The following is a 19,151-nucleotide window of genomic DNA, read 5'->3' on the forward strand; positions in this document are numbered from 1 at the left end:
CAGTGAAACATGAAATGCCCAGAATACAACACTTCATTACAAACTTGTATTTTGCATTCAACTTCAACATCAACCACTACAGGCCACTGTTGTAGGCAATTTTATTGTTTGCTGGAGATGCTGCAGACTCTTCAGGATGACAGATTTACTAAGCAAAACATTTACGAGATAACGCAGACATGGTTTAATTAAGATGTCGCACCAGATTTGATAGAAATGAAACAGTCATGCATGAAATGAATAACAAAAATGAGGGGTCATAAATACAAGATTAAATGTAGGAGACTTACAGCAGAGGACAGGAGAAATTTTGTTACAAAGAGAATTGTGAGTCTGTGGAGCTTCAAGGGTTAGAGGCTGAGGCAAAAATGATGTCAAATTCAAGATTTGATTGGATAGCTGGATGGAGGTAAAGAGATTAAAGGGACATGGGAACAGCGTGGATAAATATGATTAGAACTAAAGGCTCAAGTGGAGGGTAAACATCAACACGGACTGGTTGAGCGAAATGGCATAATTCTGTTTTAACTTCTATCTATTCATATGTATGAAACATCTTGTACCAGTTAGAATATCAGTTGCTTCAGTGGCCCTGATAAAAAGATCAGAACAGTGAATGGAGCAACTGGTTCAGAGATAAGCAACAAAGAATTCTTGAAGACCACACCAAGTTATTGTACTAAACTAGTTACCTCTAAAGACAAAACCTCTGTTGTTATAAATGACCTTAAACAATGTGCCCTTTAGCATACCCATCTCTACTCAATTGGATAATTCAGCTATCTCCGAGCATCTCTTCACAATTTGCCGTAAACTCCAATTTGATGTCATCAGCAAATTTTAATACTGTTCCCACAATTCCCAAGTCCAGATCATTTATGTGTAAACAAGAGCAGCTTGCAACATAAACTCTTTTGGAATACCATTCATGCTGTGTTTCCAGTTCAAGAAACATTCTTTACCCTCTACCTTTTTTTTTTTTACAGCCCCCTATCCATCTCAAGATTTATGCGGCCACATCCACCTTACTTGCGTATGTTATTACCTTTGCTACGGGTCTCTTAGATGCTTTTTGAAAATTCATATTAAGAACATTATGCAGCACATGACTCTATAGCCAGGGAGTGGGACTGATCGTATAGCTCCGTGGACAGCCAGCATGGACTTGATGGGCTAAATAGCCTCCTTCTGTGCCGTAAATAAATAACACTATAATTCTGTAAAACTGCAATGTTATTATTTCAAAGAATTAGTGTGTAAAAGCCACCCAGATCCATTTCTTTTGTCTTCCAGGGCCTCCACAAGTGAAGTAACAGTCTGTGGACATGCCAGATAATGATTCCTCAGAAAGGACTTCATACCTTCTCAGGATGTACAGCATGAATACTCGCATGTCAGTGGTTCCAGTTAGACAGTTAGTTGGTTTTTCGCATGGTGATTCACAATTCACAAGTGAACACATGTAGACACTGGTGTCAGGGACTGTTGTGGGGAGTCCATGTCAGGAGACACAATCCTCTCCAAGCTCTGCTCAGATGGAAACAGATGCTGAACCTCAGGTACCACTTGTTGAGGAAAATGATATAGCAGCAACTTTGAGGGGTGCTGGCAGACCTGGCACCCACATGCCAAAATAATGGAGCGGATAAAAGAATCCAACTCCAACAGTAGTGAATTGGTGTTGCAGGTAATTGCAAAAATATCTGCCATGAAGAGAGTGGTCACCTCAGTGGAGCTTCAAACATGGCTCTCAAATAAGTTTATGTAGACCCTGACCATGACCATGCAAGAAATGTCTGTCACCTTAAAGAGGATGACAGATACATTATCTATGACTTTACAATGCATGACTTCTCTGCAACAAGCTGCTCTCTAGCAGAGTATTAGAAGTGAGAGATAATTACAAAAGGAGACATGGAAGTTAAAGTAATAGGTCAAAGTGCTCCAACATCTCGCCCGTTGCACCATCCCCCACCTATATCATCCAGTACCAAACATAGCACTTCATCTTCTGAAGGTTGTGTCTGCATGTGCACAGGTGTAGGAGGAACAGTTTTTGGTGGGGCCCTCACTACAAAACTCAGAGGGCGTGGGGCCAAAGCATCTCAGCAGCTTGCCTCTACCTCTGCTAGAAATAGAATCATACAAATTTACCATGCCGGCCAACAAGGAGCCATCAAGCCTAATACACGAACACAATAAATAGGAGAAGTAGACCATATGGCCCAACGAGCCTGCTCCACCATTCAATACGATCATGGCTGATCTTGGTCTTCAATTCCACTTTCCTGCCAGTTCCCCATATCCCTTGATACCTTGTGAGACCAAAAATCTAACTATCCCAGTCTTAAATGTATTCAATGATGGTGCATCCACAACCCTCTGCAGTAGAGAATTCCAAAGAATCACAACCCTTTGAGTGAAATAATTTCTCCTCATCTCAGTCCTGAATGATTGACCCCCTCATCCTGAGAATGTGCCCCATGTTTTAGATTCCCTGACCAGTGGGAACAATCTCTCAGCTTCTATCCTACCAAGCCCTTTCAGAATCTTGTATGTCTCAATTAGATCGCCTCTCATTCTTCTAAACTCCAGAGAATATAGGCTCAATTTACTCAGCCTCTCATCATAGGACAACCCCCTCACCCCAGGAACCAATTTAGTAAATCTTTGCTGCACTGTCTCCAATGCAAGTATATCCTTTCTTAAATGTGGAAACCAAAATTGCACACAGTATTCCAGGTGCAGTCTCACCAAAGCCCTATACAATTTTAGTAAGACTTCTTATTCCTGTACTCTAATCCCCTTGCAATAAAGGCCAACATGCCATTTGCCTTCCTAATAGCCCGCTGCACCTGCATGTTAACTTTGTGCATTCCTTGTACGAGTACCCCCAAGTCTCTCTGAACATCAACACTTACCAGTTTCGCACCTTTTAAAAAATATTCTGCTTTTCTATTTTTACGACCCAAGTGAACAACTTCACACTTCCCTACATTATACTCCATTTGCCATCTTGTTGTCCATTCACTTAACCTATCTCTATTTCTTTGCAGCCTCTCTACAAGCTCTCCACAGCTTACCTTTCCACCAAGCTTTGTATCATCAGCAAACTTAGATATATTACTCTCTGTCTCTTCACCTCTTGCAGCACCCCAATATTCACTGCCTGCCAACTTGAAAATGCCCCATTTATGCTCACTCTCTGTTTCCTGTCTGTTAACCAATCATCTATCCATGCTAATACATTACCCCCAACAGCATGAGCCCTTATCCTGCCAATTAATCTTTTACGTGGCACCTTATCGAATGCCTTTTGAAAACCCTACAAGTTACATCCTCAAAAAACTCTAATAAATTTGTCAAACAGGATCTCCCTTTAGTAAAACCATGCTGACTTGTTCTAATCATACTATGCTTTTCCAAGTGCAATGTTAAGACTTCCTTAATAATAGTTTCCAGCATCGTCCCAATGACTGACGTTAGGCTAACTGGCCTGTAGTTCCCTATTTTCTCTCTACCTCCTTTCTTGAAAAGCAGCATAACATTTGCCAACTTCCAATCTGACGGGACCATTCCGGAATCTAAGGAATTCTGGAAAATCATAACCAGCGCATCCACCATCTCTGCAACTATCTCTTTTAGAACCCTAGGATGTAGGCCATCTGATCCCAGAAACTTGTCAGATTTTAGTCCGTCAAGTTTCTCCAATACTTTTTCTCGACTGATATCAATATCCTTAATTTCCTCACTCTTTTTAGCCCCTAGGTTACTGCCTATTTCTGGTATAAAACTTGTGTCTTCTACTGTGAAGACAGACAAAAAATATTTGTTCAATGCCTCTGCCATCTCCTTATTCCCTATGATGATGTCTCCTGCCTCTGCCTCTAAGGGACCACCGTCTACTTTAGCTACTCTCTTCCTTTTTATGTACTTATAAAAGCTCTCACAATGTGTTTATATATTGCTGGCTAGTTACTCTCATATTCTATTTTTTCCCTCTTCATCAACTTTTTGGTGGTCCTTTGCTGGTTTCTAAAACACTCAATCCTCAGACTTGCTACTATTTTTTGCAATATTGTAAATCTCTTCTTTTAGTCTATTACACTCCTTAACTTCCTGAGTGAGCCACGAATGGTCTTGACGAGTTTTTGTTTTTGAACGGAATGTAGTTTTGGTGAACTCTTTGAATTGTTTCTTTAAATGTTTCCCACTGTTCATTTTCCACCATACCTTCCAGTCTATTTACCCAATTAGTTTTAGCCAGTTCTCCCCTCATACCTTCGTATTTGGCTTTGTTTAAGTGTAAGAGTCTTGTTTGTGACTGAAATGTGTCACTTTCAAACTTAACATGAAATTCAATTGTATTATGATCACTATTTCCCAGTGGATCTTTTACTATGACATTGCTTATTAACCCTGCTTCATTACACAATACAAGATCTAAGATAGCTTTATCCCTAGTTGGTTCTGCAATGTATTGTTCCAAGAAACTATCACAAAAGCATTGTACAAATTCATCTTCTAGACCCTGTTGCCAATTTGATTGCCCCAGTCTGTAGGGGAGACTGGCATATGGAACCATGGGATACTTGGCATAATTTAGGTCCTTGTAACTTGAGAAAGCTTGCCTGCTAGACACTCGAATTATATGAATACATAATCAGAAGGTAATGAGCTCAGGAGAGAGACACCCGAATCCTATGACTAGCCTAAGGATACTGTGAATAGGGTAATCAAGAGGTTGACAAGGTGAATAATATAACCAAGGCAGGATGAGATCAGGGAAGGCAAGACATGGGAGATAACGTAATTAAGAAACAGCTAATCAAGTAAACCACGGCACAGTGGTTAGCACCACAGCCTCACAGCTCCAGCGACCCGGGTTCAATTCTGGGTACTGCCTGTGCGGAGTTTGCAGGGGCGGCACAGTAGCGCAGTGGTTAGCACCGCAGCCTCACAGCTCCAGCGACCCGGGTTCAATTCTGGGTACTGCCTGTGCGGAGTTTGCAAGTTCTCCCTGTGTCTGCGTGGGTTTCCTCCGGGTGCTCCGGTTTCCTCCTACATGCCAAAGACCTGCAGGTTGATAGGTTAATTGGCCATTGTAAATTGCCCCTAGTATAGGTAGGTGGTAGGGAAATATAGGGACAGGTAGGAATATGGGATTAGTGTAGGATTAGTATAAACGGGTGGTTGATGGTCGGCACAGACTCGGTGGGCCGAAGGGCCTGTTTCAGTGCTGTATCTCTAAACTAAACTAAAAACTGTATAAGAACCCCTACAATTATTCGAGAGAGTAGGACTTCCCCTTGCATGCTCCTAAATAAAGATCGCTCGTTGGTACCAAACATCCGACTCTCGAGGTGTTTTTGGGTCTCGGGGCAAGACCTCACCTTTACATTTGGCATAGTCAGCAGGATACATCACATTGGGACTGCGACAGTGAGAAGACCAATCAAGGACTGAGAAGCTTTTATTTTACCACCCATAATTAGGAAAGGTCTCCCTCACAGTCGCGGGACTGGTACTTTAAGTGGGTATCAAAGAACCAACGCCTGGAGACTCGAGTGCCGAGCAATTAAAGCGTGCACCAGGGTAGTAGGTCACGAGTTAAGAGAACCGGGCAGACAGCCGCGCTGAGAAAGCCGCAACGCAGAGCCACATAGTAGGTGAAGCCGCACAGGGGACTTAGGAGGTATCCTGAAGGCCGTTACCAGGCAGGAGACTGTGCTGAGAGAGACCCCAAAGCAGTCCTTCACAAGAGGTCGAGCTGAGCAGGGGATCTAAAGGGTATCCCAAAGGCCCATATAGCATGTAGAGGATTTAAGAGCATCCCGCAGGTCAACACCGCCCTGGGGATTTAAAGGGTATCCAGCAGGTCAATACCACTCAGGCAGACCACACTCTGACAGAATGACCAATAGTGCAGAAGGTCTAGACTGGGAACTGGATGGGTCCCTTACCAGGCCTATAGCAATCTTCAGCCAGAAGTGCCGAGTTGATGATCCATCTCGGCCTCCTCCTGAAGTCCCCAGCATCACAGATGCCAGACTTCAGCCAATTCGATTCACTCCACGTGATATCAAGAAACGACTGACAGCACAGGACACTGCAAAAGCTATGGGCCCTGACAATATTCCAGCAATAGTACTGAAGACCTGTGCTCCAGAACATGCCACGCCCCTAGCCAAGCTGTTCCAGTACAGCTACAACACTGGCATCTACCCTGCAATGTGGAAAATTGCCCAGGTATGTCCTGTACACAAAAAGCAGGACAAATTCAACCCGGCCAATTACCGCCCCATCAGCCTACTCTCAATCATCAGTAAACTGATGGAAGGTGCCATCAAGCAGCACTTGCTTAGCAATAACTTGCTCAGTGACGTTCAGTTTGGGTTCCGCCAGGGCCACTCAGCTGATGACGGCTGTGGTTGTTGGAGGTCAAACATCTGAGCTCCAGGACATCACTGCAGGAGTTCCTCAGGGTAGTGTTCCAGGCCCAACCATCTTCAACTACTTCATCAATGACCTTCCTTCAATCATAAGGTCAGAAGTGGGGATGTTCGCGGATGATTGCACAATGTTCAGCACCATTCGTGACTCCTCAGCATTTCCATCGCTGAATCCCCCACTATCAACATCCTAGGGGTTACCATTGACCAGAAACTGAACTGGAGTAGCCATATAAATACCGTGGCTACAAGAGCAGGTCAGAGGCTAGGAATCCTGAGGCGAGTAACTCACCTCCTGACTCCCCAAAGCCTGTCCACCATCTACAAGGCATGTTGGGAGTGTGATGGAATGCTCTCCATTTGCCTGGATGGGTGCAGCTCCAACACTCAAGAAGCTCGACACCATCCAGGACAAAGCAGCCCGCTTGATTGGCACCCCATCTACAAACAAACATTCACTCCCTCCACCACCGACGCACAGTGGCAGCAGTGTGTACCATCTACAAGATGCACTGCAGCAATGCACCAACGCTCCTTAGACAGCACCTTCCAAACCTGCAACCTCTACCAACTAAAAGGACAAGGGCAGCAAATATATGGGAACACCACCACCTGCAGGTTCCCCTCCAAGTCACACACCATCCTGACTTGGAACTATATCGCCGTTCCTTCACTGTCACTGGGTCAAAATCCTGGAGCTCCCTTCCTAACAGCACTGTGGGTATACCTACCCCAAATGGACTGCAGCGGTTCAAGAAGGCAGCTCACCACCACCTTCTCAAGGGCAATTAGGGATGGGCAATAAATGCTGGCCTGGCCAGCGTCGCCCACATCCCATAAATGAGTAAAAAAAAAGATGAGAACTTGACCAGTAAAATGAAAAAAGATGGGTGGAAATTTAAGGACCCCTCCCAGAAGTACAAACAGCATGGTGGAAGGGCCAAAAGAAAAGTCTGAAGGCTAAGGCAATTAGGATCAGTATCAATTCTTATATGAGACTTTGCCAGCAAGTCCACAAACATTTCCAAAAGCAGAAACAAATTAACAGCCAATCCAGAAACAAGTTTCAGGAAACGATTGGTAGAAATTACACTGGAAGTACCACAGTAGCCTGAAATGCTGCTGAAAGGCCAAAAGAAAAACTTGTGTGCGTGTGCAAGGCTATATCGGTGTTTGGTCTCTTTGTGTGTTCAGAAATTGTTGAATGGTAAATTGAATGTGTGCGAAGCGTCTGAGTGAAGTTGTATTAAGTTGGTGTAAGTTAAAAGAAGAAGCTAGAATAAACAGGAGTGTTTAAGTTATTAGAAAGCATTGCTTTCTAGCTTGCTTTGTTTGGTGGTAGTGAAATTTATACGGTGGGTCTGGGTTGTACAAATTTTGGACGACCCTGCCGGTGAGGCAGAACACTAGATGCAGGGGTTCACATGAAAAGACAGATAAATTAAAGCAGTCTGGCTGTTGGTGTATCAGGCCAAGTCTAAGCAGCAGGAGGGAAAGTGTAGCCAGTCGGAGTTAGAATTAAGTAAATTAAGGAAAGAGAAGGAAGATAAGTGTGCCATAGTTGACAGGACAAACTGTCAATTACAGAAAGAAAGGGATAAACGAGAGGAGGAACAACCCAGACATATAGAAGAGACAACACGGTGGGCTGGGAAAGTGGAGTTCCTGAAAGCATATTGTGCAGATATATCATGGGAAAGGGAAAAGAGGGAGGCAGACGAGAGATTGTTGAAGCAGAGGTGTAGTGAAGCGGAGCAGGAGCGAGATTTACTCAGCCCTACCAGAGAAAGTGAGAATGGCTCGAGGCACCTGGGACGAAATGAAGACTTGGGTAGCTAGGGCTATGGGTCTCAGAAAAGGGGATGCATATCAGCTAGTTCAGAATACTCAAAGAATGACTGTGAAAGGCTGCTGCATAACCTCTTGGAGTTTGTTTGAGAGTTTATCTTTTTCCTTTAGTTTCTAATTATATTTGTTGCAAGACATTTGGAGAAGGGACAATTGGACTCGTTGATGTAATTGATTTATTTCTGTTCCCCTTCCTTTAAACGCCCGTGCTACTCTTTTCTGTCTGTGGGGGTGTGTGGATTTATTTATTTTATTTGGGCGCATAATGTTCGTGTGCTTGAATTTGTGATTTTCAGTGCAATTTTAAAACTGAGACATACTGGCACAAACTACTGCCAACTGGGGATGAAGCTCTAGTTTGTTTATCGTGTTTGTTGCAAGGGGAATTGAATACAAAAGTAGGGAGGTTATGCTTCAGCTATACAGGGCATTGGTGAGACCACATCTGGAATATTGTATACAGTTTCTTTGGCCTCCTTATCTCAAGAGACAATGGGTAAGCGCCTGGAGTGGCTATAAAGGCCAATTCTAGAGTGACAGGCTCTTCCACAGGTGCTGCAGAAAAATTTGATTGTCGGGGCTGTTACACAGTTGGCTCTTCCCTTGCGCCTCTGTCTTTTTTCCTGCCAACTGCTAAGTCTCTTCGACTCGCCACACTTTAGCCCCGCCTTTATGGCTGACCGCCAGCTCTGGCGAACGCTGGCAACTGACTCCCACGACTTGTGATCAATGTCACAGGATTTCATGTCGCGTTTGCAGACGTCTTTAAAGCGGAGACATGGATGGCCGATGGGTCTGATATCAGTGGCGAGCTCGCTGTACAATGTGTCTTTGGGGATCCTGCCATCTTCCATGTGGCTCACATGGCCAAGTCATCTCAAGCGCCGCTGACTCAGTAGTGTGTATAAGCTGGGAATGTTGGCCGCCTCGAGGACTTCTGTGTTGGAGATATAGTCCTGCCACCTGATGCCAAGTATTCTCCAGAGGCAGCGAAGATGGAATGAATTGAGACGTCACTCTTGGCTGATATACGTTGTCCAGGCCTCACTGCCATAGAGCAAGGTACTGAGGACACAGGCTTGATACACTCGGACTTTTGTGTTCCGTGTCAGTGCGCCATTTTCCCACACTCTCTTGGCCAGTCTGGACATAGCAGTGGAAGCCTTTCCCATGCGCTTGTTGATTTCTGCATCTAGAGACAGGTTACTGGTGATAGTTGAGCCTAGGTAGGTGAACTCTTGAACCACTTCCAGAGCGTGGTCGCCAATATTGATGGATGGAGCATTTCTGACGTCCTGCCCCATGATGTTCGTTTTCTTGAGGCTGATGGTTAGGCCAAATTCATTGCAGGCAGCCGCAAACCTGTCGCTGAGACTCTGCAGGCACTCTTCAGTGTGAGATGTTAAAGCAGCATCGTCAGCAAAGAGGAGTTCCCTGATGAGGACTTTCCGTACTTTGGACTTCGCTCTTAGACGGACAAGGTTGAACAACCTGCCCCCTGATCTTGTGTGGAAGAAAATTCCTTCTTCCGATGACTTGAACGCATGTGAAAGCAGTAGGGAGAAGAAAACCCCAAAAAGTGTGTGTGCGAGAACACAGCCCTGTTTCACACCACTCAGGATAGGAAAGGGGTCTGATGAGGTGCCACCATGTTGAATTGTGCCTTTCATATTGTTATGGAATGAGGTGATGATACTTAGTAGCTTAGGTGGGCATCCAATCTTTTCTAGTAGTCTGAAGAGACCACGTCTGCTGACGAGGTCAAAGGCTTTGGTGAGATCAATGAAAGCAACGTAGAGGGACATCTGTTGTTCACGGCATTTCTCCTGTATCTGACGGAGGGAGAACAGCATGTCAACGGTCGATCTCTCTGCACGAAAGCCACACTGTGCCTCAGGGTAGACGTGCTCGGCCAGTTTAGAGCGACTCGAGCAAAGACTTTCCCCACTATGCTGAGCAGGGAGATTCCACGGTAGTTGTTGCAGTCACCTCGGTCACCTTTGTTTTTATAGAGGGTGATGATATTGGCATCGCGCATGTCCTGAGGTACTGCTCCCTCGTCCCAGCACAGGCATAGCAGTTCATGTAGTGCTGAGAGTATAGCAGGCTTGGCACTCTTGATTATTTCAGGGGTAATGCTGTCCTTCCCAGGGGCTTTTCCGCTGGCTAGAGAATCAATGGCATCACTGAGTTCCGATTTAGTTGGCTGTATGTCCAGCACATCCATGACTGGTAGAGGCTGGGCTGCATTGAGGGCAGTCTCAGTGACAGCATTCTCCCTGGAGTACAGTTCTAGGTAGTGCTCAACCCAGCGGTTCATTTGTTTGCGTTGGTCAGTGATTATGTCCCCTGATTTAGATTTGAGGGGGGCGATCTTCTTGATGGTTGGCCCAAGAGCTCTCTTCATGCCATCATACATTCCTCTGATGTTTCCGGTGTCTGAGGCCAGCTGAATATGACTGCATAGGTGTTGCCAGTAGTCGTTTGCGCAGCGCCTGGCTGTTCTTTGTGCAGTGCTTCTGGCTGCTTTAAGTGCTACGGATGTTAACTCGCTGGGGGCTTTCTTGTAGTTCAACAGTGCAATGCGCTTAGCGGCTATGACAGGTTCCAGCTCTTCATTATGAGGTTGAAACCAGTCTGCATTTCTCCTCGCACTTTTGCCGTAGGTGGTCAAAGCTGACTCATAGATGGCGTCTCTGATGTGGGCCCACTTGGTCTCAGCATCCCCTGTGGGAGTGTTTTGAAGGGCTGACACAAGTCAATTTAGAAATTTTTGTAGCAGCTGGAATGACCACATCTGGAATACTGTATACAGTACTGGTCTCCTTATTTAAGGATGTCAATGCATTGGAGGCAGTACAGAGAAGGTTTACTAGACTAATACCTGGAATGGGCAGGCTGTCTTACGAGGAAAGACTGGACAGGCTAGGCTTGTATCCGCTGGAATTTAGAAGAGTAAGAGGTGACATGATTGAAACATATAAGATCCTGATGGGTCTTTATAGGGTGGATGCGGAAAGGATGTTTCCCCTTGTGGGAGAATCTGGAACTAGGTGGTCACTGTTTAAAAATAAGGGGTTGCCCATTTAAGACAGAAATGAGGAGAATTGTTTTCTCTCAGAAGGCCGTGAGTCTTTGGAATTCTCTTCCTCAAAAGGTGGTGGAAGCAGAGTCTTTGAAAGTTTTTTTAAGGCAGAGGTAGATAGATTCTTAATAAGCAAGGGGGTGGAAGGTTATCGGGGGTGTGGGAAGTGTGGAGTAATCAGTTCAGCCATGAACTTATTGAATGGCGGAGCACGTCCGAAGGGCCAAGTGGCCTACTCCTGCTCCTAATTCGTATGCTCGTATGTTTTCCAAATATAAAAATAAGTCCGGAGCCTTGTAAAAGTCCGGCAGAAACCTTGTTTTAGCCTTTCAAACTTTTTCAGCTAGTTAGAGAAGACGCAGTTCAAATGTGGTTAAGTAGGGATCATCAGAACTTGGAAGTTATTCTAAAGGACAGGGAAAAGTTGTCAGGAATAGGGGATCAAGTGATTGTTAGGGTCCTATTTGCAAAACCAGACTTAGCATCGCGCTGGCAAGGACCTTACAAGGTCCCGATGACCAGCAACACTTGTATGTGTGGATGTGGAAGGGAAAGGCCAGTGAAAACACTGGACACAGATCAAGGAGTATTGAAGCACAAAGGATAATAAGGACCAACTGGTGACGACCAGTGTCTGCTCAGTTCTCTCTTTACAGGACCATGAAAATCACAGTACTGCTGATATGTCTGGCAGCCACGAGCGTGGAAGGAACCAAGTCGGTTGACTGGCGGACCCAACAAGGCCAGTTCTATAAGAACTTGAGTGATGCCAATTGCAATCAGGTGCGTGGAATTTTAAATGTCATGGTTAACAAACTGGTATGCCTAAGGAGTAGCTCAGGGCAGTTGGGAATGGGGAACTGCAGTGCCTGAAGTTGCAAAGCGTGGCAATGAAGGTTCCCTTTATACTTAAAGCAGTCATGCATAAATCTAGCGTCAGTATCACCCACTGTAGTTCTAACTTTATAACCCCTATTCTATCTATATGCAGTTACATGTTGGATTAAGTTCTGTTCAGTTGTTATTAAATTGTCTAACCAATGTGAATGTTAACTGCAGGGTCCCATTTTGGGTAACCTGTTCAATATTTGTATCCTGAATATGAGAGGTTGTTAAGACTCCATTAAGCGTACATGAGCATATTGGCTAGCTTCATGGCTGAACTGCATAGCCAGATTCACTGATTCAATTGTAACTTTTAATTTTAAAAAATCGAATTGCTAGAATAATTGTGTAGAGCCAATCGGTATTTATTAATGAATTACGGCTGTTACCTATAATGAGCTTGCTGACTTCTAAAACATATTGAGCAAAGCAATGTTTGAATGGAATTTTAAGTTAGATTTGAATTTAACCAACATGCTAGCAAAACACTAAAGAACCAGGGCATCCAAACCCTTCTCAGGGTAGACAATACAGGAATCATGGGAGATAGCAATTGGCCAAAGTACGACCTTGTGCCCAAATACGCGACCCAGAGAGATACCCTCCTTACGGGATCTCGCTGGCTGGGTGTAGGGAATAATGTTGTCTGTCTACATCCCATAGGGACAGGGACAAGAGCCATGTATGCTTTTAATACCACTCTAAACTGTACCTTTGACATTTCCAGTGCCTGCCATGAACCGACATAGGTGCCACATCGTTGAGAAGGGGAATACCACGTGACCACCAGCGAACCTCAACACCAATACAGCAACATCCACTGCCCAGTGATAGGGAAATAGGAAAATAGGAACAGGAGTAGACCATTCAGTCCCACGAGCCTGTCCCGCCATTCAATGAGATCATGGCTGATCCGCGGCCGAACAGCATATACCTGCCTTTGGCCCATATCCCTTAATATCTTTGCTCAACAAAATTCTATCTATCTCAGATTTAAAATTAACAACTGTTCTAGCTTCAACTGCTGTTTGTGGGAGAGTGTTCCAAACCTCAACCACCCTTTGCGTGAAGAAGTGCTTCCTAACATCTCTCCTGAATGGTCTGGTCTTAATCTTTAGACTATGCCCCCTAATTTTAGAATCTCCAACCAGTGGAAATAGTTTATCTTTAGCCTGTCTTTTCCTGTTAATATCTTGAAGACTTCAAACACATCACCCCTTAACCTTCTAAATTCTAGCAAAAACAGGCCTAATTTTGTGTAATCTCTCCTCATAACTTAACCCCTGTAATCCAGGTATTATTCTTGTAAACCTACGTTGCACTCCCTCCAAGGCCCATATATCCTTCCTAAGGTGTGGTGCCCAGAACTGCTCACAGTACACCAAGTGGGGTCTAATCAGGGTTTTGTACAGCTGCAGCATAACTTCTGTGTCTTTATACTCCAATCCTCTAGATATAAAGGCTAGCATTCCATTAGGCTTTTTGATTATTTTCTGCACTTGCTTGTGGCATTTTAAAGATCTATGCACCTGAACCCCCAAGTCTCTTTGGACATCCACTGTACTTAACCTCTTCCCATTTAGAAAGTACCCTGCTCTATCCTTTTTTGGTCCAAAATGGATAATCTCACACTTGCCCGCATTGAAATCCATCTGCCACAGTTTTGCCCACTCACCTAGTCTGTCAATATCTCTTTGCAATTTTATGCCATCAGCTAAACTGTCTACAATGCCGCCTAACTTTGTATCATCAGCAAATTTGGATATATGACTTACTATGCCATCATCCAAGTCATTAATGAATAATGTGAATAATTGTGGCCGCAACACAGATCCCTGCGGGACACCACTGGTCACATCCTGCCAATTGGAGTATTTACCCATTATCCCCAATCTCTGTCGCCTACCACTCAACCAACTTCCTAACCATGTCAATAATTTTCCCTCAACTCCATGAGCTTCTATCTTAGTTAACAGCCTCTTATGTGGGACTTTATCAAATGCCTTCTGGAAGTCCATATAGATAACATCCATAGACATTCCCCTGTCCATTACCTTAGTCACCTCTTCAAAAAATTCAATGAGATTTGTCAGGCATGACTTTCTCGTGATGAATCCATGCTGGCTGTCCCTGATTAACTGAAATTTTTCTAGGTGTTCAGTCACCCTATCCTTGATTATGGACTCCAGCAACTTTCCCACCACAGATGTCAGGCTAACTGGTCTGTAATTTCCTTGGTTCCCCCTTTCACCCTTCTTAAAAAGTGGAGTGACATGTGCAACTTTCCAATCCAGAGGGACCACTCCTGAATCTAGGGAACTCTGAAAGACTATAGTTAGGGCATCTACAATGTGTTCCCCTACTTCCTTTAACACCCTCGGATGCAAACAGTCATAATTTCCTTGTTACTGATGTTTTACTTACGTTAATTGTATTAAGTCCCTGTCCCCTATCGGCTATTAATTTTTTCGGGATTTCCGGCAAGTTATCCTCCTTTTCAACTGTAAATACTGAGGCAAAGTAATTGTTCAACATGTCTGCCATTTCCCCATTATCAATGACAATATCTCCATTTTCAGCTTTTAGTGGGCCTACATTGCTCTTGACCACTCGCTTTCCCTTTATCAACTCGGGTTTCTGCTTCCACCCCCGGGCCCCAACGACAATCAGACATTCAGCGATAACTCACATACAGCCTTCCCGTAGGGAGTGGATGAGCATAACCAATGATCTAACGGAGGACTTGTTGAGATAGCTGCTTTCCGAGGGGAAGTGAATCCCTAAACAGCTGTAACATCTACTGAAGGTGAGGGAAGTGGCCCGGACAGCAATGAAACAGTATCACCGAATCCAACAGGTGGTCAAGCAACTGGGAGAGGATGTGGTAGCCAACATGGAGGACGCGTCGTGGTGGGAGGCGGTTTGGGACTGGGGTATTAGGGTTCACCCCTGCATTAGAATTGACTCCCATGCAGTTGCTAATTGCTATCAGACGTATGGTTGAATGTTGTATCCTGGCACCTCAATTGAGATGTTAGACATAATTTAGAAAATGTAAACGTGCAAATCTAACCACCAGTCTGGCCAACAGTGATGAAGCAAGGAGCACTTAGCATTAGTTGGCCATCTTGCTAGTAGCCCAAGGCCAAAAGGGGGGACTGAAGTGGTGTACCCCAGGAGTACTGCAGGCTTGACTAAAATTGCTGTAATTTATGTAGAATAATACAAAGTATAAATCCCAGACTAAGCCTGGTCACTAGGACACAGGTGAGGTCGTAAGAGGATGCTAGGGAAGGATCTGAAGCTCATCGAAACCAGTAGGATCCCTGGATTATTCAACAGGCAGAGGATCCTCAGATAATGGATACCTTGGGCCAAAAGGGGGCATCTGTAGGGGAGACTGTCATAGGGAACCACAGTATATTTGGTGTAACTTAGGTCCCTGTAACTTGAGAAAGCTTGCCTGCTAGACACACAAATTATATGAATACATAATCAGAAGGTAACGAGCTCAGCACAGAGACGCCCGAATCCTATGAACAGCCTAAGAATACTATGAATAGGGTAATCAAGAGGTTGACAAGGTGAATAATATAACCCTGGCAGGATAAGATCAGGGAAGGCATGAGATGGGAGATGATGTACGTAAGAAACAGTTTATCCAGTAAACCTCCTGTAAAACTGTATAAAATGACTACTGGAACAATGTACTGGCAGAACCCCTACAATCATTCATGAGTGTAGAACTTCTCCTTGCATGCTCGTAAATAAAAATCGCTCATTGGTACAAGACATCCGACTCTCGAGGCGGACCGAGCGGAGGTGTTCCGCAAAGCGGTCACCCAGTCTGCGTTTGGTCTCCCCAATATAGAGGAGACCACATTGTGAGCAGCGAATACAGTATACTACATGGAAAGAAGTACAAGTAAATCGCTGCTTCACCTGAAAGGAGTGTTTGGGGCCTGGGATAGTGAGGAGAGAGGAGGTAAATGGGCAGGTATTACACCTCTTGCGATTGCAGGGGAAGGTGCCATGGGATGGGGACGAGGTGGTGGGGGTAATGGAGGAGTGGACCAGGGTGTCGCGGAGGGAACGATCCCTTCGGAATGCTGACAGGGGAAGGGAGGGGAAGATGCGTTTGGTAGTGCCACTGACATCTTCCTACAGGCTACAGCTTTCATCTTCATTACCAACCACAGGACCAATTTCAATATCATCTGAAAACTTCTTAATCATACGCCCTACATTCAAGTCCAAATTATTGGCATACACCACAAAAAACAATGGATCCAAGTCCTGCAGAACTCCACTGGAAACAGTCTTCCTGTCACAAAAACACCCATCGGCCATTATTCTTTGCTTCCTGCTTCTGAGCCAATCTTGTCACTTTGCCTTGGATTCCATGGGCTTTTCCTTTTGTGACCAGTCTGCCATGTGGGACCTTATCAAAAGCATTGCTAAACTCCATACAGACTAGATCAAAAGCACAACCCTCATTTACCCACTTTGTTACGGCCTCAAAAAATTCAATTACGTTAGCCAGACACAACTTTCCCTTAACAAATCCGTGCTGACTGTCCTCGATTAATCCGTATCTTGCTAAAAGATTTATCCTGTCCTTCAGAACTTTTTCCAATAATTTTCCCACCACCGAAGTTAGGCTGACTGGTCTGTAATTACATAGTCTATCGCTTTCTCCATTTTTTAACGATGGTACAACATTTGCTGTCCTCCAGTCCTCTGGCACCACAACTGCAGTCAGAGAGGATTGGCAAATGATGGTCAGAGCCTACACTATTTCTTCTCTTACTTCCCTTAACAGCCTAGAATACATTTCATCTGAGCCTGGCGATTTATCCACTTTCAACAATGTTAAATCCTTAATATTTCATCTCTATGTTAATTTCATCTAATATTTCACACTCCTACTCTCTAATTGCAATGTCTGTATTGTCCCTCTCTTTTGCAAAAACAGATGCAAAGGTTTTCATTAAGAATGTCATGCAGACCCTCACCTGCCAAGAATGAGGCATATTAATTTTGTCATATGAACATTGATTGTAAACTGTTGCTGGAGTGAAGAAATGACTTGTTTGAAGATCACCAGACACTGGGCTGGAAGGACATTTGCATACGAAGAGACGCCGCTTGTGGAGACAAAGGGCTATTCCCTGCTCCAATTAACCCAAATGGATTTGATCACTAGACACTGAAAGTGCAAGGAAGCGCATTCCAGGCCCTGCTAAAATGATACAATCCACAGAGCCAGGACTGGCTAAACCAGGTCACATGACTAACTGGCTGGTCCAGGTTTTTTTAACTAGCCACAGGACAGTTTGAATTCAGAAAGCAGTGTGCAACTGAAGCTGGAACAAGGAAGCCTCTCTCTCTCTCGCTTTCTCCCAAGCCACCAGACCCACGGAGACACGTAAACCTCGAGAGAGAAAAGACTCCTACATCGGAACAAGTTGAAGCGTGAACTGGGCCCCAATGAATTGCAAGACTTCCCAGCAACCAAAGACTTCACATTGAACTTAAAGGACTGTAACTACCACATATTGCCTCAAACTTTTCTCCTTTCTTCCTTCTACTTTTTCTGTCTCTATCTACATGTGTGTTTATCACATATGCATGCTAGGGTGGTCGTGTTGCATATTCGTAGTCATTAACCGGATTAGAGTTGAAGATTAATAAACTTCTACCTTTCTTGTTTAAATCTAAGGAAACCTGTTTGACTTCTTTGCCTTACAATTGGAGCAGTGAACAAGGATTCACTAAGGGAGAGCTAAAAACACGGTGCTTTAAAATTAAACCGTGTTATAGTTAAACCAGGCAAAGGCTGAGAGGGAACCACAGAACCATACCCATGTCCTCCACCTCCATACACATGATCCGTAATAGATCCTACTCTTTTAGTTATCTTCTTGCTCCTTTTGTATTTATAAAAAAATCTTTGGGTTCTGGCCTCTAGTTTGCTTGCGAATATTTTTTCATTCCCTCTCTTTGCTTTCCTAATTTCCTTTTTCTCCTCTACACTCTTCATACTCCAAGGTTTTCTGCAGTATTAAGTCCTCAGTATCTGTCATAAGCTTCCTTTCTTTATCCTCTCCTTACACCCAGAGCTCCCTGGATGTCAAGGAGCTTAGTTAGTCCCATCATTTTTTTTTTAAAAAGGAACATATTTGCTATGAACCTTCACTATTTCCTCCTTGAATGCCTCTCGTGGTCGATCTTTGTACTTTTCATAACTACCCTAAATCTAACTGAATTATGATCACTTCCAAAGTGCTCCCCAGCTGATACCCCTTCCACCTGCCCAGCTTCATCCCCTAAAACTAAGTCAAGAACCACCCCGCTTCTTGTTCAGCTTGCTACATACTGGCTAAAAAAGTTCTCCTGAACGCATTTTAAGAATTCAATTCCCTCTGTGCCTTTCACACCAATTCTTTTCCAGTAAATATGAGGCTCGTTGAAATCCCCCACTATTCCTGTCCCACTGCTTTTGCACTTTGAGTCATTATGGCATGGAAGGAATCCAATTGGCCCGTCAGATCCGTGCCATCTCTCTGTACAAGAATCCAATCAGGTCCATTCCCCCAATCTATCCCCATAGCACTGCATGTCTATTTTCCTCAAGTGGCCATTCAATTTCCTTTTGAAAGCATGCATCGTCTCCGCTTCCACCACCCTCATAGGTAGCGAGTTCCAAGTCATTATCACTCGCTGTGTAAAAAAGTTCTTCCTCACATTGTCTACCTTATCTCAACCTTCCACAATTTTGTACACCTCTATCAAATCTCCCCTAAATTGCCTTTGCTCCAAGGAGAACAACCCCAGCTTCTCCAACCTAACCTTCTAGCTAAAATCCCTCATCCCTGGAA

At 44.3% G+C, this 19,151-nt stretch overlaps 1 protein-coding gene across 1 annotated transcript in view; it reads right to left on the minus strand.

Moving 5' to 3' along the window:
- The window catches only part of jmy (junction mediating and regulatory protein, p53 cofactor), a 213,561-nt gene that overhangs the window by 127,595 nt on the left and 66,815 nt on the right, over positions 1–19,151 (minus strand). The window lies entirely within an intron of this gene.

Source organism: Heterodontus francisci, chromosome 4 (assembly GCF_036365525.1).
Source record: "Heterodontus francisci isolate sHetFra1 chromosome 4, sHetFra1.hap1, whole genome shotgun sequence".
NCBI classification, from domain to species: domain Eukaryota; kingdom Metazoa; phylum Chordata; class Chondrichthyes; order Heterodontiformes; family Heterodontidae; genus Heterodontus; species Heterodontus francisci.